General features: G+C 36.5%; 1 protein-coding gene across 1 annotated transcript in view; it reads left to right on the top strand.

Moving 5' to 3' along the window:
* Positions 1–615: 615 nt before the first annotated feature.
* LOC109541573 (adenosine receptor A2b-like) overlaps positions 616–12,124 on the top strand; it is a 184,470-nt gene continuing 172,961 nt past the window's right edge. Inside the window, exon 1 of the mRNA XM_019910453.2 lies at positions 616–825. The gene's annotated coding sequence lies outside the window, so the exon portion shown is untranslated. The remainder of the gene's footprint in view (positions 826–12,124) is intronic.

Here is a 12,124-nt window from a genome sequence, read left to right as displayed (position 1 = left end):
TGAGTCCGAAGTGGACTCTTCCATTATATTCAAAAACTTTGCTTCCCTTTCACACTCAAATTTTGCTCCCAAAAATGTTATTATTGTTTTCCCAAAACGTGTTCTCTGCTCGCAGCTGATTTCGTATGACTTTTGACACTAATGGCAAATACGCTTGCGTGCGCTGCTCCTACAAGTTATAGAACCGATAAAGGTCCGAGAGCGACCGTTTATCGGTTCTTCAATATAACGAACCGCTAGCTCTTATCGAACGTTTCAGAAAACCCTTTTTCTGACTTGTAGATCCGTTAAGGCTATTGGAACTATAAAGATCGTTTCAGAAACCGGGCATTAGATTTTCAGATTTCTTTTCCGCGTTGCTGCTTCTGTTTCTAGATAAAAACTGTAAAAAGTGTTGGGAGTATTTACTATTATACATATACTTGCTCCAAGTCGACCTATCATCTCTACTTTCAATTACCCAATCCCGTATTAAACGAACCGTATTTAATAATGCTGAATTGTTGGGATTTCAAAACAGAATTTGTGCCAGTGTTAAGTGAAAGTAAATGCGAATTCTGAATGAACTAATAAACTGAATTAGCGTCGACATGCGTCCAATAGGCGTCCCGACGCTGAATAAAGCGATTGAGCTCCAGTGCGCGCTTATCTTCCGTCGAACCGACTGGTAAAACCAGCAGTGGATTCTCGCTCCGTGAGTTAAAACTTTGAAAACTTTCGAAATTTTTTTGCATACCCGTTACTGTATTGTGCAATTGTGGCGAACTGTTCTTGGTGACGAGTACCTGATATTTGAGTTTCGCTAGTTTTTCGACCGTTTGATAGGTGAGTTTTAGTCAAAACCATAAAAACTTAGCTTAACTGCCATAGTTTTAAAAAATTACTACGTGCACATTGTGTATACTCTACATAGTCACAATGGCTGTTTTACATGAAGCGTGAAATTATAAAACGTATAATAAATAAAATGATTTTTATGGCGGTACCCCGGACTGACTAAAAAGTGGTTTGCCGATTAATTTTGAAAATTTGTTTGAACACAGAACATACCAAATACAGGGTGGTTTTTTAGTGCGATAGAGTCCATTATTTCCGATGGTGTTGAACTGTCGAAAAAAACTTTTTAACGCAATATAACTTTTGTTTTGCAATTGGAAGGACCTGTATATTAATACGACATTAGGACAATTTACAAAGTTACAAATTTGCATTTACACTTTAAGCTGTGAAATCAACCGTTTTCAAACTAAAATTATTTTATTTAAAAATGTCAAAAAGTTGTTACATTTTGTAAGGTGGCTATGGAACTCATTAAATAAGTGTCAAAATTTGATGATACTTGACATAATCAATGAAGAAAAGTGCATCATGCAGTGATATTTTAAAATAAATGTTCAATATGATTTTCGTTAACATTTAAGCAACTATTAATATCTACGTTTTTGAAATGAATCGCTAAAGCAGTTCAAAATAATCTTATTATTGCTTCGAAAAACAGTTGTGATTCGTTCCTTCATGTCATCTTTTGTAGTTGGAGTTATTTTATAAATTTCGTTTTTGACGTAAGCCCATAAAAATAAATCACTTTTTGTCAAATCGGGTGATCGAGGTGGCCACTGAACAGGCCCACCTCTGACTATCCACCTCTCTGGAAATTAATTATTTAGGTACTCATGAATTTGAGCTGTATGGTGAACTGGAGCTCTATCATGTAAATGCCACATTCTTTCCTTGATATAATTAGGTAAATGATCAATTAAACGTGGCAATTCAAATTTTGACACTTATTTATTGACTTCCATAGCCACCTTACAAAATGTAGCAACTTTTTGAAATTTTTAAAATAAAATAAATTGTAATTTAAAAACGGTTGATTTCACAGCTTAAAGTGTAAATGCAATTTGTAATTTTGTAAATTGTCTATCTAATGAAGTATTATTATACAGGTACTTCCATTTGAAAAACAAAAGTTATATTGCGTTAAAAAGTTTTAGATTGAAGTCCACATTATTAATACCCTGTACAATTTATTGATATTTTGGTTCAATGGAATTCTTAACGGATCTGTGGTGATTGGAAAGAAGTATTTTTTTTATCTTTAACTGCTTTTTTTGCTTCTACAATGGATGTTTAGATACCATGTTTTTGAGCAAAATTTTACTAAAATGGCGATAATCTGCCAATGTCGCAAGTACGAAAAAAAATTACTGTGCATATTCAAGCTGCATTCCATGAGCTAATGTGAAATGGGTAGTTCTCTTTAAACAAATACACTTTGATCTTGCCTTGCTTTTATGAGACACTCTGTATCATATAAGATATTTTTTTAAATGTGCGTACTTTGTGCGTCAACAACTATTAGATGAAACTATTTTTCGAAAGTTCAACACCATCGGAAATAATGGACTCTATGTGTCTTTGATATTTCTACAGAATTAAATTTAGTTGAAAAATATGAATTTTTCCAACTTGCCAGTGACTCTTTTTACCTGTTCTACAGCGTGGTCCTCAACTAATGTGACAAAATTCACTGATATATGATTTAGAGAAAAATATTGCGTCTTAGGCGAATTTGTCTGATTCGAAAGTTAACAGTTTCCAAGGAACAGGGTGTCAAAGTGTAAATACATTTTAGTTTTTTCTAAATATATTTTTAACCAGTTTTAGTACTAGGGGTTTTTCAGATCGACAAATAAAATTAGCTATCAACTAACTTGCAGTTCCTAGAGGGCGCTAGATTCAATCTTCTGGAGCGATGTAAAACATTAGAACTTTTTGGATGTCCAAATGTCGCAATTTTGTTGGCAGCACCTCGTTCTCCAATATTTTCTAAACGAAAAAGGGGTAGTTTGTTCCCAGTCGACATTTCTCACCGTTTTCGAGAAATTTCACATTGCAGTTTTTTTGAATGAATTGAAAAATGACAAAAAAGCAGATTGATGGTTGTCTATATGTTTAATTAAGTAAATAATGCAATGAAAACAAAGGTTTGTTTTAAATGTGGAACAAGTCAATAAATTGCGACGAAATGATATTTTGATATGGTGGAAACTGGTACTTGTTTCAGTTAAATCACAAAAAAAATTTCCTCTTTAAGAAATAGGTTGTTATTAGACCATTTTCAATTGCGGAAGAAGGTGCTACTTTTTATGCATATGGATTATCAGAATAGCTGCCAATTAGTTGTTACAAATAGTAGGAAGCAACAGATGGTTAATCGAAATGGAGAGTAAAGTAGCCGTATGTGGAATAGTGCCTAAAACTAATATTGCTATAAATTTGAAAATAGTTTAATCAGAAGCTCTTTCTAAAATGTTTCACCCTTACCAACACCCATGGAGCATTTTGCGGCTGGTATTTGCCAATATTGGTTCGAACACGAATTGAAACGGTCGCTATATTTTTACACGTGTTTAAATCAAACTCGAAAGCTTCACTAACCTGATCTTTACTTTCACTAAACTGATTTTGTACTTCAAAATTTTTCCTATTTTCAGAGATTCTAGGGCTCGGAATCAAACTCAAATAATTCGAGTATTCGAGTATGCAAATATTCAAAAAGCGAATAATTATGTCTAGTCATAACTCGAATTATCGAATACTCGAATAATCGAATACTCGAATACTCGAATACTCGAATACACCAACATTATCAAACTCACAAGGTGCAAATATCTTTATATGCACTTTGTAAACTTTCATAAAATAAATTATTCATATTCTAGAAGCATTTAAGCAAATACCCATATAATTACAAGCAAATGAAAATAATTATTTACTCTCCTGCAAATGAAAATAAAATTACATCTCTGTGTTCTGGTGATTCTCGTCATCAACTTTTGCGCGGTGTTACAATTAATGTGCCTAAAAAGGCATCTTTTTATCCGTTGGGGCTAGTTGCCAAAAATGATATGAGATAACGATTTTTCTTCTTGGAAAACGGTGAACGGAAATCGAATACTCGAATACAAAATATAATATATAAATTTCTTCTGTTCCGAACCGACTGGCGTATAAAACAAAGCCATTAACAATTCAGTTGGCGTTTAAAAAATAATTCTCTATTATATGCCAACAAAGCAAATGAAAAATGGGAAGGTGTTATTAACAGAAGCTCAAACAAGACACCAACGAGTTCAAGTAATATCTTTATGGTAAATTTTTCTACCACCTACTGGAACTGCCTTAAATATTGTTCTATTGACGCTTTGGTTTGGTTTTTCGTGTGTACTCTTTAGTTCATCAACTTTAGCAACATTTTTCCACAACGTTTTTTTGAATTGCTGAATGACTTTTTTGAATAACTGATAAGGGTGCACTCATACAAAACTGGACCAATATGAGCTTCTAGGCGTCGACTCATCCGCCAAATTTTAAATTAGCACTCATGATAATTTTATTTATTATAAATCGTTCCCAAATCGAAGAACTTTGATTCATCCGTTTATAAAATATTTTCCAAGTTATTTTCGCCACAGTAGCTAAAATACACGACCAAAAACCAGTAATCCCTCTTTTCCCGTCAAAAATGTTCAGGCTGGTTTGTATTTATAAGAAGATTATTGTATTTTTTCAGGCTCTTCTGAACAGTATAGTAAAACAAAGTCGAGTCTTTGAACACAGCTTAATAGAATTCTTAAAGTAAGCTTAAAAATAGCAAAACAACACTAAAACTTCCATGCCATCGCTTAGTACAAAATTCTTTATTGTCCTTCAATTTGTGAAAATACTTTCATTGTCTATAAAGCTTTGTAGTCTTAGAAAATAACACTTATACGGTTGAATGCGATGCGGATTTCCCTCAAGGTAGTATGTTGTTGCTTTCAGATCAGATTTTTGGCAAATTGATGCCTCCTGTCTTGAACGCGGGCTTTTTGAGAACTACTAGGACTAATTGGCACTACATATTTGATTTGCAAAAGTAATTTTCCAGCCCTTTTAATGAGTTTAAAAAATATTTATTTGGTGAATGAGCCAGTTTAAAACAAAATTGATGACCCGGAATTACGGCGTATTAGAAGGGGTCGTCCATAAATTACGTAAGGTCACACATACCCCAGTGCAAGAGGCCGTACGATTTCTTAAATTACCAACCTGCCCTATTCTATTTTACGTAATATTTTTTTGAGAAAGAAACATGTATGTACATTATGTAATTTTTAAAGACATAACTTCTTATGGCCCGGTGCAAACCCAGTAGAATGCGTGACGGCGTCGTTATGTCTCGCATAGAAAAAGACATGCACCAAATACTATAGACTATAAATACGGTCAACTGAGTTTTAATTTTGTGAAAACCTTTAGGCCAGCGCTATCTACCGTCATGTAAGGTCCGTAAGGAATAGATAGTGCAGAAACTATGGCTTTATTCGCGGTAGCGATTCAGAATCGGTTCAGAACCGATAACCAACCGACTTAGGGCGCAGCATCGGGTCAGAACCTGTTCAGAATCGATCCTTGATTTCTTCGTTTCGCGAACGCTTTTAGAACCACCTTTTAACAGTGCCAGGAGGATTTTAGTTATTTTATTCCTAACAGTTAATCCCCTAAGCTGAAATGCAATGGAGTGAAAGTGGAAAGCCGGAATTGCTGTCTTCTTCTCTTCTGTTTCTTCTTCCTCTCATCTTTTTATGATCATGGTTTTACTGCAAAAAGTGGCAGTTTTTTAATAGTTTAAATAAAAACGAATTATTGAGGTTTTTCGTCGCATTTAATTAATCCATTCTTAAAAACCTCTTGTGCATACGCAATATTTTTTACATCTGCTGTATTTGCCCTGTATCCCAATTTGCCGATTACATGACAAAAAAATCAATAAGTTTCGATCTTCACGAACATTTTCACGTACAGGAGCAATATTTGTTACACCTCTTGCAGATCTTTGTCTCAGGAGCTCTGTAAGAACATGAAATGTAAATTTTGTTTGGAACTGTATCATTAAACGTCCAATTTTCCTTTAATATGGACGGATCTAACGACCAAAAGTTGGAATTAATGCACGTGAAGTTTGAATAACGCGATTTTAGAATCCTTAAATGATAGACTTTTATAAATTCAAATATCAATTTAATAATTGAAAAGTTGCTGCCGTCCATGAGAAGTGTTAATTTAAAAATGGGGCGTTTTCAATGAAAGGCCCTGTATAAGTGTAACCTCTTCAATATATTAACTAATTGAGCAAACGTCGTAATATTCTAACAAAATATTAATTTATTTGAAATTCCACACAATTTTTCACTCCTCTTCGAAACGTATAAATGACAATAATAATAATAAAATATTACATCGGTAAAATTTTTCCATGTTAATACGAGTAAATGTGCAACGACAATACATATTCAAAATTGTAATAGTCACTACCAACGTTCATAGTTACTAACGCCGGTATATACAGGTTGATTCAAAATGGGCGGCATTCCTTTGAAGGTGTTGTCTGGGGGTATCTTGTGAGTACAGAAAAAATAGTAAAAAAATTAAATGTTATTAAAAACTCAGATATTTGCTAAAAACTAGATCAGAACGATGGCAACAATGTTTTTCAAGGTAATCTGCCTAATTAACATTTCGTAAATGCCTGTTCCTTCGTAATTATTAAAAACTCCGATAACTATGGATAAGCATGAAGCAAAGAAAATGAAAGAGACAGTAACATGCGTTGAGGTTAGGATAACGGTGTCACCTTGCCGTCAGTGCTGCGACAAAACAGCCCCCGAGTGCTGCCATATTTTTGGAGCAAATGAGTGATATACCTCATCATCATCACCCCCATATCAAAACCACCGGTTAAAGGTTATGTATCATTGATCAAATAAAATACAATTCTGTTGTGCAAGCAAAACACAAGTGTTCCCAAGGGCAAAAAGTCCTGCCCGTTTCACTCCAAACATCTTTGTGTCCCAATCACTTTGAGTCTGGGCTCATATTTTGAGCAGCTTCTTGTGTTCGGTTCATTAACTAATGCTCAATTTGAACGGGTGTGCGCAAGATCAGATATTTAATGTGTTCTAGTGTCCTGTGCATATTACATACATGGTAGGAATGTAGGCCCTTCCTCGGGGGAGTTATCGGGGCAATTAAGTATCCGGTGTTTGAGAAAGTGCAGTTGTTGTGCTTCAAGTACTGGAAGGCTCAGCTGCAATATTCTGCAATACCTGTTCCTCTAGGTCTGGAAACCGAGCACCTTTAGATTGTCCACTATCTGCAAATCTGCGTCCATTTCGGGCCACTCGTCTAGTGTGTAGCCCTTTGCTGGTGTAAGTTCTCACGGCTTCTGCTATGTTACTGTGACATTTTGTGGCCATAACTAATCGCATATTCGCAAATTCGCTGTTGATTTACATTTTTTGAAAATATCGTAATTTTTCTTTTCAAATGCTTAAGTATTCCAATAGGCTACCAATCAAACGTGGGACCTTTTCAAAATAATGCTTAATAACAACGTTGAAATTCGATCTTCAACTGTTAATATCTTCTTGAATTATTTTATCTTCTTGAAATTGTCTAAAAATTAAAAAAAAATATTTTTCTTGTACTCTCTTAATATGCCCCTACATACCCTTAGAAGGAATGACGCCAATTTTGAATAACCCTGTATAGTTGATCTTCGGAACTTTGTCGGAGATTATTTTGGCGGATAGGCGAGCGTGCCGCCGTCGACGAGAAAGCTACAGGTTTTTGATGCAAAGCTTTTCTTTGTTAGAACAAAAAGATAAATATTTCCGACGATTGAGCGATATATGTACCATAGTATGAGCTTGCGCAAAATCATTGTTCTGGTGGCCCGCGCGGTCCCTTTTGCGGCGATATTATTAATTTACCGATAAAAATTCGGCACTGCTTGCTGTTTAGTCCTGCAGTTTAGTGCTGCACAATACAAGTTAGGTTGTGATCACAGAACATACCCCCTTAGAATGGAAACTGGAATGATGGAGAGAAATTTAGAGCTTGCGCGCAGTTTGTGCGCAGCCCGCTAGCAGGAGCGCTATTGGAATGTGAGGAATTTCTGCGATATTTTATTCCTAATGATTGCATTCACCAAGTTTTTCTAGGCCGAAAACTGCAAGTTTAGCATGCAGTTATCAGCCTAATAAATATATCGGGTGAATAAGAAGAACCTATGATGTAATATTTTAGTAAATAGTAGTCAATAAATAACCATGTTTTGTTGCTTTCGGGACTACTCGCAACATATGTTTGTTTATGTGATGTACCAATGTTGTATTTTCTGAGAGATGATTGATTTTCTCGAATCTGAAGCAACATGGTGAGGAATGAATCATCTGGACTTGCCTAAAATCATTTGTCGCTTCTACAATTTCACTTATTGTTTTCCTCAAATGTTAATTTTGCTTTATAAATGGTAACCCAATAATTTTATGTAATTATAGTCATTGTAATTTTTGAGGAAATAAATGTATTTTGTACTTAGAAAAAAAAAGAATTTTAGAATTTTGTAACAAAACGATGTTGTAAACACTCGCACTACAGTGTTGTCGCCTCACCCAATGACAAATTAATAAAATTAATTTCTTAACCGAATATCAATTTCACAACTACGATTCAATGGAAAATATCTGGAATACAATCTGGAATAATGGAAAATCCCAACAACATTAAAATGCGCGTGCGCCAGATGCTCAACCGATCGGCTGGGCAATCAAAATTTTCTCCAGCGAATGTCGGGAGGACGGCGCATCGTAAGAGATCGACTATGTATACCGGCCTTTGTCTTTATTCTTCCTTCATATTTGCAACCAATGTAAAAAAACCGATGGGAACCAAAGCATGCAATAATCTTAGATCATAATTTGAAAACCCAACTATCTTTTTCTTTGACCAATACTCATTGGTTTCGACATCCATTTCAGCTCGGGGTGTTACAAAAATGTTTGCTATTCAATCAAAAAGACTGCGAACCTGCGCACAAATCCAATTTGTTTCGGATAGTTCGCACATGGCAATGTTTCGTCCGAATTCGTACGAATGACTTCGGATCCAGTCCGTACGTTGGAGTAAAATTGAACCTTTCGCTCTTATTCGCACGATTTCTGACGAAAGCAGTTGGTTATGGATGGGACGACCGACCTTAAAGTTCAGTTTACTTTGACAAAAATAGCATAAATGAGCACTCATTCAAAGTGGAGATTTTAATGCTAATTTTTCTTCCGACCGAGAGCAAAGTTTCATGTTATTTTATAAACCAAAGTTACAATTAAAGATAAAAAATAACCCAGAACAAACTGCAATAGAGCAAGATAAAATTGAGTGTCAGAATGTGTTTCTTATTACAGGTATCTTAAACGAATTGTCATTCTTGTAGGATTAGATAATGATAACGTAAATACTAGGGAGTCAACTGCAACTATTGAAGAATGTTAAATATTGTGAATAAAATATAAACTTTACATTCAAAGCGAAATTAAATTACATTTTACCTATTACTGGTTTTTACATTTATAAATTGTTACACTAACAAAAATATCGAAATAACAAGTTCGATATTTTATGGTTTTCACAAATAATATCAAGTTATCAATTCTGTCGAGCGTTCCGTGGCGCTCACCTTAATCCATTATTAAGGGTAATTTCATGAAAATATAATAATTAAATGTTCGAAATATTATTTGAAAATATTTTCATCTCTTAAACAGTTGTTTTATGTCTTCAGGACCGCAACATGTGAGTATCAACATTCAAAAAGTACTTAAATTATAATCAGTAAACATGTTTGGTAAGACTTACACGAAGTATGAAAACAGAATGTCCGGAAAAGGTGCGACCAACACTTAACGAGGCAAATTTACAGCAAAAATGAGTGTCACAAGTTCCTATAACACTTTTCCGTAAATTCAATAATAACGGATAAACAAAGCGTGAAAGTTAGATTTAAAAAAAACATTTTTTTAAAATAACTGTTGCCGATTGTTTTCAAATTTGGCGCATTCATTACTTATTATCATTTGTATTATTGTTCAAAAGTTCATATTTATTCGTTAATGCTAAATGGTTGAACTCACCCATGTCATCTACTTAATAACCTATTGTTTTTTGTCAGACTGTGAAGGCTTTCACGACCGGTCAAATCACATTTAGAAATGTTTTTTGGGCTTTAAAGCCGTGGTCCACAACTGCGGTGCACATTACTAAAGGCGCTGAGGCAGTGGGCAAAGTGATCTCCCGTGCTTTCCGGCTAAGACTGGTTCAACTACTTCCTTTAGAACATATTTATTTTTAGCCAAGCTTTACATTACTTCTTACTGCTACTTATTCTAAGGATCCTTAATGCTAACATCTTGCTGTTTTAAATGACATCGTTTAACTTAATCTAACTTATTCTAACCTAAACCTAAACCTAACCTAACACATCTTCTCTTGCTTCCTAAGCTAACTTAAATATAGCCCATGGTCCTCGTTGTGGTGCAGGAACTTTTTATCGCGTATGGTCCACGTCTGCTTCTTAGACTCTGTCCGCAGGGAGAGGTCTGCGGTCACAGTTGAACTTCTTGGTGCAAGAAACCCGGACGGTGGGATTCTTGCTTTGCCGGATCCTATCCTATCAGATGTGGTCCAGCAGGTCTTCTGTATCCAGGTCTCTTCGTAGGGTGGTGTTTCTGACGAAGTATGGGGCCTTTGTCACTATCCTCAGTATTTTATTCTGGAATACTACCAGAGGATAGCAGGCATGGAGAAGGTAACTTGCCTTGGCGATGGTGTTTGTCATTTGGTCGTGCCATACTAGACGCTTGTCATATGTAAGTCCAAGATAGGTTATCTTGTACCTCCATGGTAGGCGCTGCTCTGCAAGCTCTAGTAGGCCTCTGGGTGGATTCGTCCTACCTCTGGTAAAGATGATGGCTTGTGTTTTTGCAGGGTTGAACTCCATTATCCAGTATCCAGTCCCTGCTCCATTTTATGACCTTGTTGAGCTGTCGCTACAGTTTGGCTTGGATGGCAGGAGCCTTCTCGACAGTTCTTGTTGATTGGAAGGTCCGCCATATAGATGTTGAACAGGGTAGGGGCGAGAACTGCCCCCTGCGGTACTCCTGACATCATTGGCCTGCTTGCAGAGAGCTGCTCCTCTGCTCTAACTTGGAAACTATGTCCAGACAAGTAACTGCTGATGAGCTTAGTTTGGTACCCTGGAAAGCCTGCCTTGATCATCTTGGCAATCAGGGCCTCGTACCACACCTTGTCAAATGCCTTAGACATGACCAGGAAGACAGCTCCTAGACTTTTTCGGCGATTTAACGTTTGTTGGATTCTCGTTGTTAGCCGGGCAGCAAGTGTGCTTGTGCCATGGCCCGGCCTGATTCCATGTTGCTCATCCAGCAGAATTTTCTTGTCCTCTATTGTATCCTGGATTTGTTACAAGATACAACTCTCCATAATTTTGCCCATCATTGGTAATAAGCTGATGGGCCTGTAGGACGTGAGCAGCTTCCTTTTTAAGCCTTTCTTCGGAACCAATAGCACAATTGCCTTTTTCCAGATGGTCGGGAAGTATTGGAGATCCAAGATTGCATTTGCCACTCTGGTTAGGTGCTCAATTGCTGTTTTCGGTAGCTTTTTGAGGACCTCATCTGTGATTTCGACATGTCCAGGGGCTTTTCTCCTCTTCGTCCTCTAGATGATGTCCTGGATGATCTAATTTGTCACTCTTTTGGCTTTGGGGTCTGCCAGTTTTGGATGTGGGCGGCTACTATATTATCCACTTCCTCTTCTTTCTGTGGGTGATCAACCAGGTTTACTCTGTATGGGAGCTCCAGATGATTTGCAAAGAGATCCACTTTCTCTTGGGGGTCCACAGTGGTAATTCCGTTTTCTTGGATTGGTGGCATTGGTCTCCTTGGTCCTTTCGTGAGGTTCCTGGCCAGTTTCCAGATCGCTTGGTTGTTCTCTTCAGCCTCGATTTTGTCCATGGTATCATTCCAGATCTGCGACCTGAATTCTTTTATATCTCCCTGGATCGCAGTCTCGAGGCGGTTGACTTGCCTTTTCAAATACGGGTCTTGCGAACGCATTGCTTTGCGTCTTATCCGGTTTTTCTCCCTGATTTTGGCTTTTAACCAGGGAGGTATTTGGTCTATTTGGTTGGCCGGTACGACGGTTTGACTTGTTGAGGCTG

Source organism: Dendroctonus ponderosae, unplaced genomic scaffold (genome assembly GCF_020466585.1).
Source record: "Dendroctonus ponderosae isolate FM_Combo_2020 unplaced genomic scaffold, Dpon_F_20191213v2 Dpon_F_20191213_1, whole genome shotgun sequence".
Taxonomy (NCBI): Eukaryota; Metazoa; Arthropoda; class Insecta; order Coleoptera; family Curculionidae; genus Dendroctonus; species Dendroctonus ponderosae.
The sequence above is the reverse complement of the archived record's forward strand: the minus strand, read 5'-3'. Positions and strand labels throughout refer to the sequence as shown.